General features: G+C 44.8%; 1 long non-coding RNA gene across 1 annotated transcript; it reads right to left on the bottom strand.

The window, feature by feature from the left end:
* Nucleotides 1-3,757: 3,757 nt before the first annotated feature.
* Nucleotides 3,758-10,759, bottom strand: LOC115577693 (uncharacterized). The gene is made up of 3 exons (XR_003983246.1): nt 10,636-10,759; nt 7,089-7,208; nt 3,758-3,828 (listed from the first exon to the last, which is right to left on the bottom strand). It is a non-coding gene; the product is annotated as an uncharacterized LOC115577693 (long non-coding RNA).
* Between the last annotated feature and the right edge of the window lie 908 nt (nt 10,760-11,667).

The raw sequence follows: 11,667 nt of genomic DNA, 5'->3' as shown, positions 1-11,667 counted from the left end.
AAATACTATTTTTATTATTTGTTTCAAGAGAGGAGTGAAAAAGTGAAAAAAAAAAAAGTGAAAAATAATGTACTGTGTCGGACACAGATGCAGATCGGGTCGGACGCCTGGAGAGGCGGGTAGGGTTTTACGATTGCCATTTTCAAGGCGTCACTTATCATCAGTCATCATTAGCGACACAAATGATAAGCATTTATCTTTCATATGAGCTCATTCATGCGTGCTTGCGCCCTCCCAGAACTCCCATTCCCCACGCTGTCTTACTTTCACTTTTAAAAATTGCGTCCGTCCAATTTGTCTTCTGGCGTTGGTATCAATTTATAGCGGGTCGGCTCGGGTACGGTATGTAAATTGTGCTAAAGTCGGAGTCTAAGTGACCATTTTAATCCTCTAGCTAATTATCTAGCTAAATATCCAACATGCTTGTTAACGTCAAAGACTGCGGTGGAAGACAATGGTAAAATATTTCCTTTCTCTAACGGTGGATTTATTTATGCCTGAATTTTTAAGGTGTGGCGGCTTTTATTTTGCCGTGGCGGTGCGCCATGGTCAATTACATGTAGGGGAAACCCTGAACACCATTAAATATTGGACAAAACCAGAGCTACAACATCAGTAAATATTGGACCAAACTGGATCAACAACACCAGGAAATATTGGACTAAACCGGAGCTATAACACCAGTAAATATTGGACCAAACTGCATCAACAACACCAGTTTATGTTGGAAGAAATCAGAGCTACATCACCAGTATATTGGACCTAACCAGAGCTACAACACCAGTAAATACTGGACCAAACCAGAGCTACAACACCAGTCAATTCTGGACCAAACAAGTGCAACACCATTAAATATTGGACCAAAACGGAGTTACAAAACCAGTAAATATTGGACCAAAATGGAATTACAACACCAGGAAATATTGGACCAAAGCGAAGCTACAACACCAGGAAATATTGGACTAAACCGGAGTTACAACACCAGTTTATATTGGAAGAAATCAGAGCTACAACACAAGTATATTGGACCTAACCAGAGCTACAACACCAGTAAATATTGGACCAAAGCGGAGCTACAACACCAGTAAATATTGGATCAAACTGGAGCTAAAACACCAGTAAATATAGGACCAAACCAGAGCTACAACACCAGTAAATATTGGACCAAACCAGAGCTAAACCAATACTGGACCAAACCAGAGCTACAACACCAATTGATATTGGACCAAACCAGAGTTAAAACAATAGTGGCCCAAACCAGAGCTACAACACCAATAAACATAGGGCGAAACCAGAGCTACAACACCAGTAATATTGGACCAAAGCGGAGCTACAACACTAGTAAATATTGGACCAACCCGGAGCTACAACACCAGTTTATATTGGACCTAACCAGAGCTACAACATCAGTAAATATTGGACCACCCCGGAGCTATAACACCAGTTTATATTGGAAGAAATCAGAGCTACAACACCAGGAAATATTGGACCAACCCGGAGCTACAACACCAGTTTATATTGGAAGAAATCAGAGCTACAACACCAGTAAATATCGGACCAAACCAGAGCTACAACACCAGTAAATATAGGTCCAAACCAGAGCTACAACACCAGTAAATATTGGACCAAACCAGAGCTACAACACCAGTAAATATAGGACCTAACCAGAGCTACAACACCAGTAAATATAGGACCAAACCAGAGCTACAACACCAGTAAATATTGGACCAAACCAGAGCTACAACACCAGTAAATATTGGTCCAAACCAGAGCTATAACACCAGTAAATATTGGACCAAACTGGAGCGACAACACCAGTAAATATTGGACCAAACTGGAGCTATAACACCAGTAAATATTGGACCAAACTGGAGCGACAACACCAGTAAATATTGGTCCAAACCAGAGCTACAACACCAGTAACTACTGGACCAAATAAGAAACAGTTTGCGGTGTTCACTGATTAAAACAAGCTTTTGTGTCAAATCAAATCAATCTTTATTTGTATGGCGCTTTTCATACAGAGGAGTAACTCAAAGTGCCGTACAGAGATTGTCAGTAAATGTTTCAGATATTAAAAAGTTTAGTACTGTGACTTCCTGAGAGGACAACGATGAGCTGGGCTGGACAAGTTATTGATACGGTAACATTTGGTATTGACACAGTGGAGTCAGAGAGGCTCCCTGACTCCTCGTGGGTTAAACCTGATTCACACTGAACAAAATTCATTGAGACGGAGCTGAGTTTTCTCCTTCCTTTAAACATTTTGACGGCAGAATGTTTGTGATGTTTTGTCAGATGATCGTCACAGAGTCGCCGTGTCGTGGCAGCTCATTGTGACTCATATTGATCTCTGTGGTTGGGTGGCGACCTCTAGTGGCCTTAGAGATTATCACTGCAGCAACGGAGGAAGTGATGTGACGGAGACAGAAGTGTTGACACACGACAAGTACGTACGTAACGTGACTTCAGTTACCTACGTGATGGTACGACTGAGACTGAAGTCACAGAGTTATTGTCGGTATCTGAACCAGAACCAGAACCAGAACAAGACTGTGACTGTGTTATGAACGTCTGGGTCATCTGTCACTGGACGCCAACATGTTGCTGACGGTGGACCGGTTCAGAGGTCCAGGTGTGAGGACGTGTTGATCAGAGTGACGCTGCACTTTACTGACGAGGCGCCGCTCGACCTGTTGCTCCTCTGCTGGAGATCGACCTGATCAATACCCGATCACAGCCGTCACTTATTGATCTGTGTTCACATTAACATCGCATGACACCACGTCCTGCTGCCTCACATGTCCCCGCCACGCTAACTGCTAACCACTGCTAACCACTGCTAACCTCGGCTCACATACACGCTAATGTGGCCACGCTAACCTCACACACACACACACACACGTGAAGAGAGAGAGAGAGTAATCAAAACATGACGGAAGCATAAAACACACACACGAACACCTGCTTTTATGGTTTATGAGAACACACACACACAAACACACACATGGTTAACGATGGTGTGTGTTTGTGTGTGTGTGTGTGTGTGTGTATATGTGTGTGTGTGTGTGTGTTAGTGGATCCATGCGGGCGGTCTGCTCTTACCTTGGTGGTGACAATGCAGAGGCAGTCCATATCCACACACACACACACACTCACACACACACACACTCACACACACACATTTCCACACACACTCACACACTCATGCTCTCTCTCTCTCTCTCACTCTCTCTCTTTGTCGCCCTCCCCCCTCTCCCTCTCTCTCTCTCTCTCTCTCTCCCTCACTCGTTCGTCTGTCGTTCGCTCACTCGCTCGCCTCTTCTATCTCTCCGTCTGTCAGCATTGAGCGGGCGAGCGAGAGAGAGAGAGAGAGAGAGGGAGAGAGAGAGTGAGAGGAGGGCGAGCAAGACAGATGAAGAAGACTGGTGTGTTTTTATTCGGGGGAACGGAGGTGGAGAGAGAGACATAAAGAGAGAGGGAGAGAGAGAGAGAGAGGAGGTGGGGGCAGGGCTCCTGTTGCCATGGTGTTATGCAGCTGTTGCCCCGGTAATGCTGCTGCAGCTGTTGCTAGGTAACAGTGATGGGTGTTGCCATGTGGATTAGAGAGAGAGAGAGAGAGAGTGTGAGTGTGAGTGTGTGTGTGTGTGTGTGTGTTCGTACCTGTCCAGGTGTGTGTGTGTGTGTGTGTGTGTGTGTGTGTGTTCGTACCTGTCCAGGTGTGTGTGTGAGTGTGTGTGTGTGTGTGTGTTCGTACCTGTCCAGGTGTGTGTGGTCGGCTCGGTGTCTGGTTCTCACAAACCGTCAGCTCGTAGAACTCCTGTATGTCTGCACACACACACACACACACACAGTCAGATATATATATGTGTGTGTGTGTGTGTGTGAGCGTGATGTTCTGACCAATCACAGCGCTCCTTCCACTGATGGGAGGTACTGAAGTATATATACTCAGCTAATGCAGTCTGAACACTGTGAAGTACTTCTACTCTACATGTCACTCCATTACATTTACCTAACAGCTTTAGTTACTTTAGTTACTTTAGTTAATTTAGTTACTTTAGTTACAGACTCGAGTCTGACGTGCAGCTGAAACCATCAGTCCATCAATCAGCAAGTAGACTGGAGTGATGGAATGTAAGTACAAAGTACATTTACTCAAGTAACAGGCTTAACTTAGAGGTACTTCCTTGAGTATTTCCAGTGTCTGTTACTTCATACTTCCACTCCAACACATTCTGAAGACGAGCGTTGTACTTTTTACTCCACCACATTTATGTGATAACTTTAGTTACTAGTTACTTTACAGATTACATGCTGCATCAGAGCCAAAGTAACTCATTTTTAAATCAATTTATTTCATCATCAATCAGATAAAAACAATCATTCTGATAATCATCAGCGTTAAGAACAAGTAATAGTTAAGTTTACTTCAGATACTTGAGTAAATGTACTTAGTTACATTCCATCACTCCAGTCTACTTATTGAATAATGGACTGATGGTTTCAGATGTTCTTGTATAAACTGATTGATTTATAACAAACATCAGATTTTATAAACTCTTCTCATGTTTGTGTGTAAACATCTTTACTTTTAAAGTAACTAGTAACTAAAGTAACTAAAGATAAGAGATGAGATAAATGTAATGTAGTAGAAATAGAGAGTGTCAGAGTACTTCTGTACTAAATGCAGCAGTTGAGTTTGAGCTGTTGTTGATTTATAGTTTATTTGTACGGCACAATTCAGACACAAGACAACTCAAAGTGCTTTACAGGCGCATACAAGTTACATTAAAAGACAGAAACATTTCAAAACAAATCAAATCAAATTTTAAAGCTCTCGTTACAGTACCAGCTGATTGATTGAAAGTTATTGATCATCTATGTTGATAATGAGTGTTGCCTGTGAAACTCTGCCTGGCTGCATCTCTGCACAGTTGAGTCTTAAAGTCAGTGACAGTTTGTTAAAATCCAACCAGAAGTTATTTTAAACTGTCACCACAGAAACACAGAGGAACGTATCGTCTGCATAGAAACACACAGAAGATCAACAGCAGGCCGAACACGGAGCCCCACATGTGGTGATCAATAACTCTGAGCTCACATTGATCACCTCGCTGTACACTGTGTGTACTTACTGCACACACACACCTGAATACATGTGTGTAGCTGAATCCTGCTGATTTAATCTGAGCAGATTTAATAACCTTTAAATCCACACGGTCACATTCAGATCTGAACTCAGTCGCTTTGTTTTGTCTTTTCTGCTCAGAGCAGCAAACAGATCAGTGTAAAGAGTTAACAACACACACACACACACACACACACACACACACACACACTAATCCTTCACACGTGGTCAGGATCTGTCCAATCACAGCGCAGTGACGTGTCAGTGATGTCACTCTGATGACACCATTAACACCAGATTAGGACCGAGTGGAGGCTCCAGACCTGCAGCGCCTCAGAAAACCTTCTCGTTTGTCTCAACAGGAGCTTAATAACCAAACGTCTCCACAGTGAAGACTTTAATGTGTCTGTGTGCACGGAGCCAGAACAGTCTCATAATGGATAAATGCACGAAAAAGGACTCACAAATGTGTTTGGGGAGTTGTGATTATATATGACTCGATACACAAGTGCATTTTCAATGCAAACACAAATATGCTTCAATCCATATATAAGTAAAAAGGAAATTCACATATAAAAATCAGATTTGTAAACATATTTGTGATGCGCACACAAATATTTCTTGTTTTAAATATGTGCAATAAAAATTCACAAATGTACAAATCGTCAGTTATTTGCAATTTTCACCAAATACATATTTGGAAGTTGTTACATTGATATATGAATTGTTAAACGCACATTTGTCTCAGTGCTTTTAATTTGTAAACCTCATGAGACTCATCTAGCGCGACTCCGATTCACAAATGTGTTTTTTCTACAAGGGGGTCGTCTGCAGCCAATCAGATGTCTCACTCCTTTACAGCCAATCACATGAGTGCCTCCCCACGAGGGGTTTTAACTGACGTCATTACAGCGCGCTACAGATCTAGAGTCCAGCCTCTGGGGGCGGCCATGACAGATAACTACTTCCGCTGGCGGTGTCCTGTGTCCGGTTGCCTGCAACTGCATGACTGACTGCTGCCGCTAAGCTAGCCCTAAACATGAGCTCAGGTACAACATGTGCTATTGTTGGTTGCCACAACAATTCATGAAAATTGAAGTTTTTTTCAGAAACATCTCGTGTAGTACATCAACCACTGAGACAAACTTGTCCAGCCCTGCACCCTACACGCCATGCTGAGGAAGGAGGAACAGAGACTAGCGCGGCTCGCAGCTTTGACACTAAAATAAATATTTGGGTTTAAGAATATCTTCCACAGAATAGCTGCTGCATGACTTTATGACTTTCCTAACCCGGCAACGTCCGAGCAGCCGCCTGTCTCCACGACTTCACTTTCCTTCAGCATTATCCACGCTGTATGTTTAGCTTGATTGACACTCTGGCTGGGCGCTACTGCTGCCTTCAGAAATAACTCGCTGTGTTTCTTCAACAGTACTTTCCCTATGTTGTTACTGTGCAGGTAGTTTTATGCTTCTGTGCTTTTGTAACAACGTAATTCTCCGACGTCAACACCTTCAGAAAATATAAGATAATTAACTATGTCGATGTAAGTTAGCTAACGTCGGGCCATTGCTTCATGTCATCTGCCCACTCCGTGAGAACTGACGGGTGAGGCACTGTGAGAACTGTCCTCACGACTTATTAAAACATCCATTCTGTGTATCCACCTCCGATTTTTGTCCATTCTGTCGCTTTCTTTGTGTTAAAAGCCGGTTTTTAGAGCGAGCATGACAGCTACGCTAACGTAAACACAGAGTTCAACCGGAAGAGCAAAGCCGACTACCGCTATGAACCATGGGTAAACTCCCAGATCTGTTGCGCGCTGTAATGGTGTCAGTTCAATACCCCTCGTGGGGAGGCACTCATGTGATTGGCTGTAAGGGAGTGTCTGTGTCTGCGTCTCTGTGTGTGTCCGTGTGTGTGTGTGTGTGTGTGTGTGTGTGTGTGTGTGTGTTACCCAGCAGAGCCTGGAACAGGTCACTCTGGAAGATGTTGAGCAGTTTCTCTGCGCGACCTTTGACCCCTTCAGCAGCTCCGGCCTGACAGGCCTCCATCACCTGCAGAGCACGCTCAGTATCTGAGGAGGCAACACAGGCGTTACTGGACTCTGCTGGACCTGACTGGACCTGACTGGACCTGACTGGACTCTACTGAACTCTGCTGGACTCTCCTGGAGTCTGCTGGACTCTGCTGGACCTGACTGGACCTGACTGGACTCTACTGAACTCTGCTGGAGTCTGCTGGACTCTGCTGGACCTGACTGGACTCTACTGAACTCTGCTGGACTCTGCTGGACTCTGCTGGACCTGACTGGACCCAACAGGACTCTGCTGGACTCTGCTGGACCTGACTGGACCCAACAGGACTCTGCTGGACTCTCCTGGACTCTACTGGACTCTGCTGGACCTGACTGGACCCAACAGGACTCTGCTGGACTCTCCTGGACTCTGCTGGACCTGACTGGACCCAACAGGACTCCACTGAACTCTGCTGGACTCTCCTGGATCTCACTGGACCCAACAGGACTCTGCTGGACCTGATTGGACCTAACTGGACTCTGCTGGACTCTGCTGGACCTGACTGGACCTGACCGGACTCTGCTGGACTCTGCTGGACTCTCCTGGATCTCACTGGACCCAACAGGACTCTGCTGGACCTGATTGGACCTAACTGGACTCTGCTGGACTCTGCTGGACCTGACTGGACCTGACCGGACTCTGCTGGACTCTGCTGGACCTGACTGGACCTGACTGGACTCTGCTGGACTCTGCTGGACCTGACTGGACCTAACTGGACTCTGCTGGACCTGACTGGACCTGACTGGACCTGACCGGACTCTGCTGGACTCTGCTGGACCTGACTTGACCTGACTGGACTCTGCTGGACTCTGCTGGACCTGACTGGACCTGACCGGACTCTGCTGGACTCTGCTGGACCTGACTGGACCTGACTGGACTCTGCTGGACTCTGCTGGACCTGACTGGACCTGACTGGACCTGACCGGACTCTGCTGGACTCTGCTGGACTCTGCTGGACCTGACTGGACTCTGCTGGACTCTGCTGGACCTGACTGGACCTAACTGGACTCTGCTGGACTCTGCTGGACCTGACTGGACCTAACAGGACTCTGCTGGACTCTGCTGGACCTGACTGGACCCAACAGGACTCTGCTGGACTCTGCTGGATCTCACTGGACCCAACAGGACTCTGCTGGACCTGATTGGACCTAACTGGACTCTGCTGTAGTCTGCTGGACCTGACTGGACCCAACAGGACTCTACTGGACTCTGCTGTAGTCTGCTGGACCTGACTGGACCCAACAGGACTCTACTGGACTCTGCTGTAGTCTGCTGGACCTGACTGGACCTAACTGGACTCTGCTGTAGTCTGCTGGACCTGACTGGACCTAACTGGACTCTGCTGGACTCTGCTGTAGTCTGCTGGACTCTGCTGGACCTGACTGGACCCAACAGGACTCTACTGGACTCTGCTGTAGTCTGCTGGACCTGACTGTACCAACAGGACTCTACTGGACTCTGCTGTAGTCTGCTGGACCTGACTGGACCCAACAGGACTCTACTGGACTCTGCTGTAGTCTGCTGGACCTGACTGTACCAACGTCACAGGTTTGATTTCCTGGTTGTTGACACAGATTGAATGTAACTAAGTACATTTACTTGAGTACTTGTGTACAGTCCTGAAGTACCTGCACTCTACTTGGACTCTACTACATTTATGTGTAACTTTAGTTACTAGTAGGGATGTCCGATAATATCAGTCCTCTGATATTATCGGACGATGTTGACTTAAAAATGTAATATCAGGAATTATTGGTATCGGGTTTTTTGTAACCGATGTTTGTTCTGTAGGCTTCAGCATTTCCAAGCCTGCATGAACGCAGCATGTTTACAGGCGTGCAGTTGATGACATATAACAACAACAACTTATGCTAGACTCGTGGGTTGCTAACCGTAGCTAACAAGCTTGCTCACCTGGTGCACGAGACATCTGTGGTTTGGAACTATTTCCAAGTGTCACCTATAAGTAAATTTGATCACCCGCCTCAAGAAGAATCATGCAGAGTTACACGCTGTATTTGTGCAGCAAAGTGATGAAAAGAAGCAACAGCCGTCACGGAACAGAACCCCACAGTTGTCGCTTAAAGAGTGAACTGGAGTGTATCGCACTGGATAACCAGCCTTTTTCTATCGTTCAAGACGCCGGATTCACCAAACTTGTGCAGTTCCTGGAGCCGCGTTATGACCAGTCAGAAGTACTTCTCAGACCAGTGCTCACCTGAGTTGTACAGTATTGTTTACAGCCACGTCGAGAAGCTAACTTCTGGTGCTGTATCCGTTAGCTTCACTACAGATAAGCGTCTTCAAGCGTTAACCAGGTTAGCATGTTGAGTTTGACTGCACGATGGCTAGATGAAGACTTTGTGTTGAAAAAGGCTAAACTATCACAGACAGTGTTTACATCTGGAAAGGCGTGTTGCATTTATGTATGCATCCAGTGGGTCATCACAATATAATTAGGCATAGTGTGTTAATTCCACAATAGGAGATCTGTTATGTTGTTACCTAACAGTTTTGTTGTAAAAAGACTGCATGTATCGGTATCGGGTGATATCGGTATCGGAAATTAAGAGTTGGACAATATCGGAATATCGGATATCGGCAGAAAAGCCGATATCGAGCATCCCTAGTTACTAGTTACTTTACAGATTACTTTCTGCATCAGTGCATGTTTAATTTATTTATTTCACCCTTTTAAAACGACATAAAGCAAGTGTAAATATTAGTTTAGTTTACTTTTAATGATACTTTTCATACTTCAGTGCTCTGATATGAGTTACTTTGATACTTTTACTCGAGTACTCTTCATACGAGTGACTTCACTTTTACCAGAGTAACTTTATAACACAGTAACTTTACGACCTCAGAGTACTTTCTACATCACTGGCTGCTGTCAACGCTCTCTCTCACACACACACACACACACACACACACACACACACACACACACACACACACACACACACTGCAGCTCATCAGACTTCAGTTATCGTCTGTAATCACATGATGCAGCGTCGGGCTGAAGCTGCTGACAAACAAACAAACAAACACTCTGAACTGACAACGAGCAGCTTCCTCGTCCTGTTGACGTCCGTCAGAGGTCAGAGGTCAGACGATGACATCATCACAGAGTAAATATGAGTGGTGACGAGACAAAGTGAGGAGTGAAGAAGACACACCCACACACACACACACACACAGACACACACACACACACAAACAACTGTTACTCAAACAGTGTGTGTGTGTGTGAGTGTGTGAGTGTGTGAGAGTGTGAGTGTGTGTGTGTGTGAGAGTGTGTGTGAGAGTGTGTGTGTGTGAGAGTGTGTGTGAGAGAGTGTGTGTGTGTGTGAGTGTGTGTGTGTGTGTGAGTGTGTGAGAGTGTGTGTGTGTGTGAGAGTTATAGTTGCTGATAAAATGTCTCACCTTCTCTCTTCAGCGGCATGTCGTCTCTGATCCACACAAATCCTCTTTAGGGATTTTACAAACACTGGCGGTGCATGCTGGGTAATGAAGTCCTAATCCCTCCTCTCCCATCGGCCGCCTGTTGCCCCGCCCTCCTGTTGCCCCGCCCTCCTGCTGTGTTCTGCCCGCAGGATCGGACGAAGCTGTCAGTCAAAGTGTGATTGACAGCTGTGTTCATTGTTTTCACATTGTAGAGAATCAATATAATAATAATAATAATAACAACAACAACAACAACAACAACAACAAGTAAATAATATAATAAAAGTAAAACAATAAAGCGATGAAAAAATAAGAGATAACATAAATAAATTATGTAATAATGAGGCTCATATTTCTATGGAATCCACTAAAAAACAACTAAAAACTCTTCAGCATTAAGTGTCGCTAATGTGTATTTAATGTGTATTTAATGTGGTTTATGGAAGTTAAAGTTAAAACTTGTCTAAAACAACAGAAGCTGATTAGAACCTGTAGAAAACAGACAGATTGTGTCAAATGTAACAACTCCGAGTAATAATCTCATATTTTTCATCAGGATCTGATGAAGACATTTTGCTCTGATTTAAAGTTACTTACTGCCGGCTTCTGGATGGAAACATGTCTGAGGTTTGATCAATCATTTAATACAATCAATCAAAGTGTGTGTGGTGCAGTCTCTATTATAATTAATACAGTCAATAACCTGATGATGATGATGATGGTGATGATGTCTGCAGCTCACTGAGACACTGGGTAGATGTTCAGACATGTCCAGTGACCAGCAGTGATCAGTGATCAGTCTGAGTGAGGAGGATCAATAACCTACTTATTGTTTATGGATTAACCATCATGGTGTTTAAGCCCTCGGTGCTGCCTCTCAGGCTGAACACTGGGTAGATGTTCAGACATGTTCAGTGACCAGCAGTGATCAGTGATCAGTCTGAGTGAGGAGGATCAATAACCTACTTATTGTTTATGGATTAACCAGCATGGTGTTTAAGCCCTCGGTGC

This window comes from Sparus aurata, unplaced genomic scaffold (genome assembly GCF_900880675.1).
Source record: "Sparus aurata unplaced genomic scaffold, fSpaAur1.1, whole genome shotgun sequence".
Taxonomy (NCBI): Eukaryota; Metazoa; Chordata; class Actinopteri; order Spariformes; family Sparidae; genus Sparus; species Sparus aurata.
This window is presented reverse-complemented; position numbering and strand designations above follow the sequence as displayed.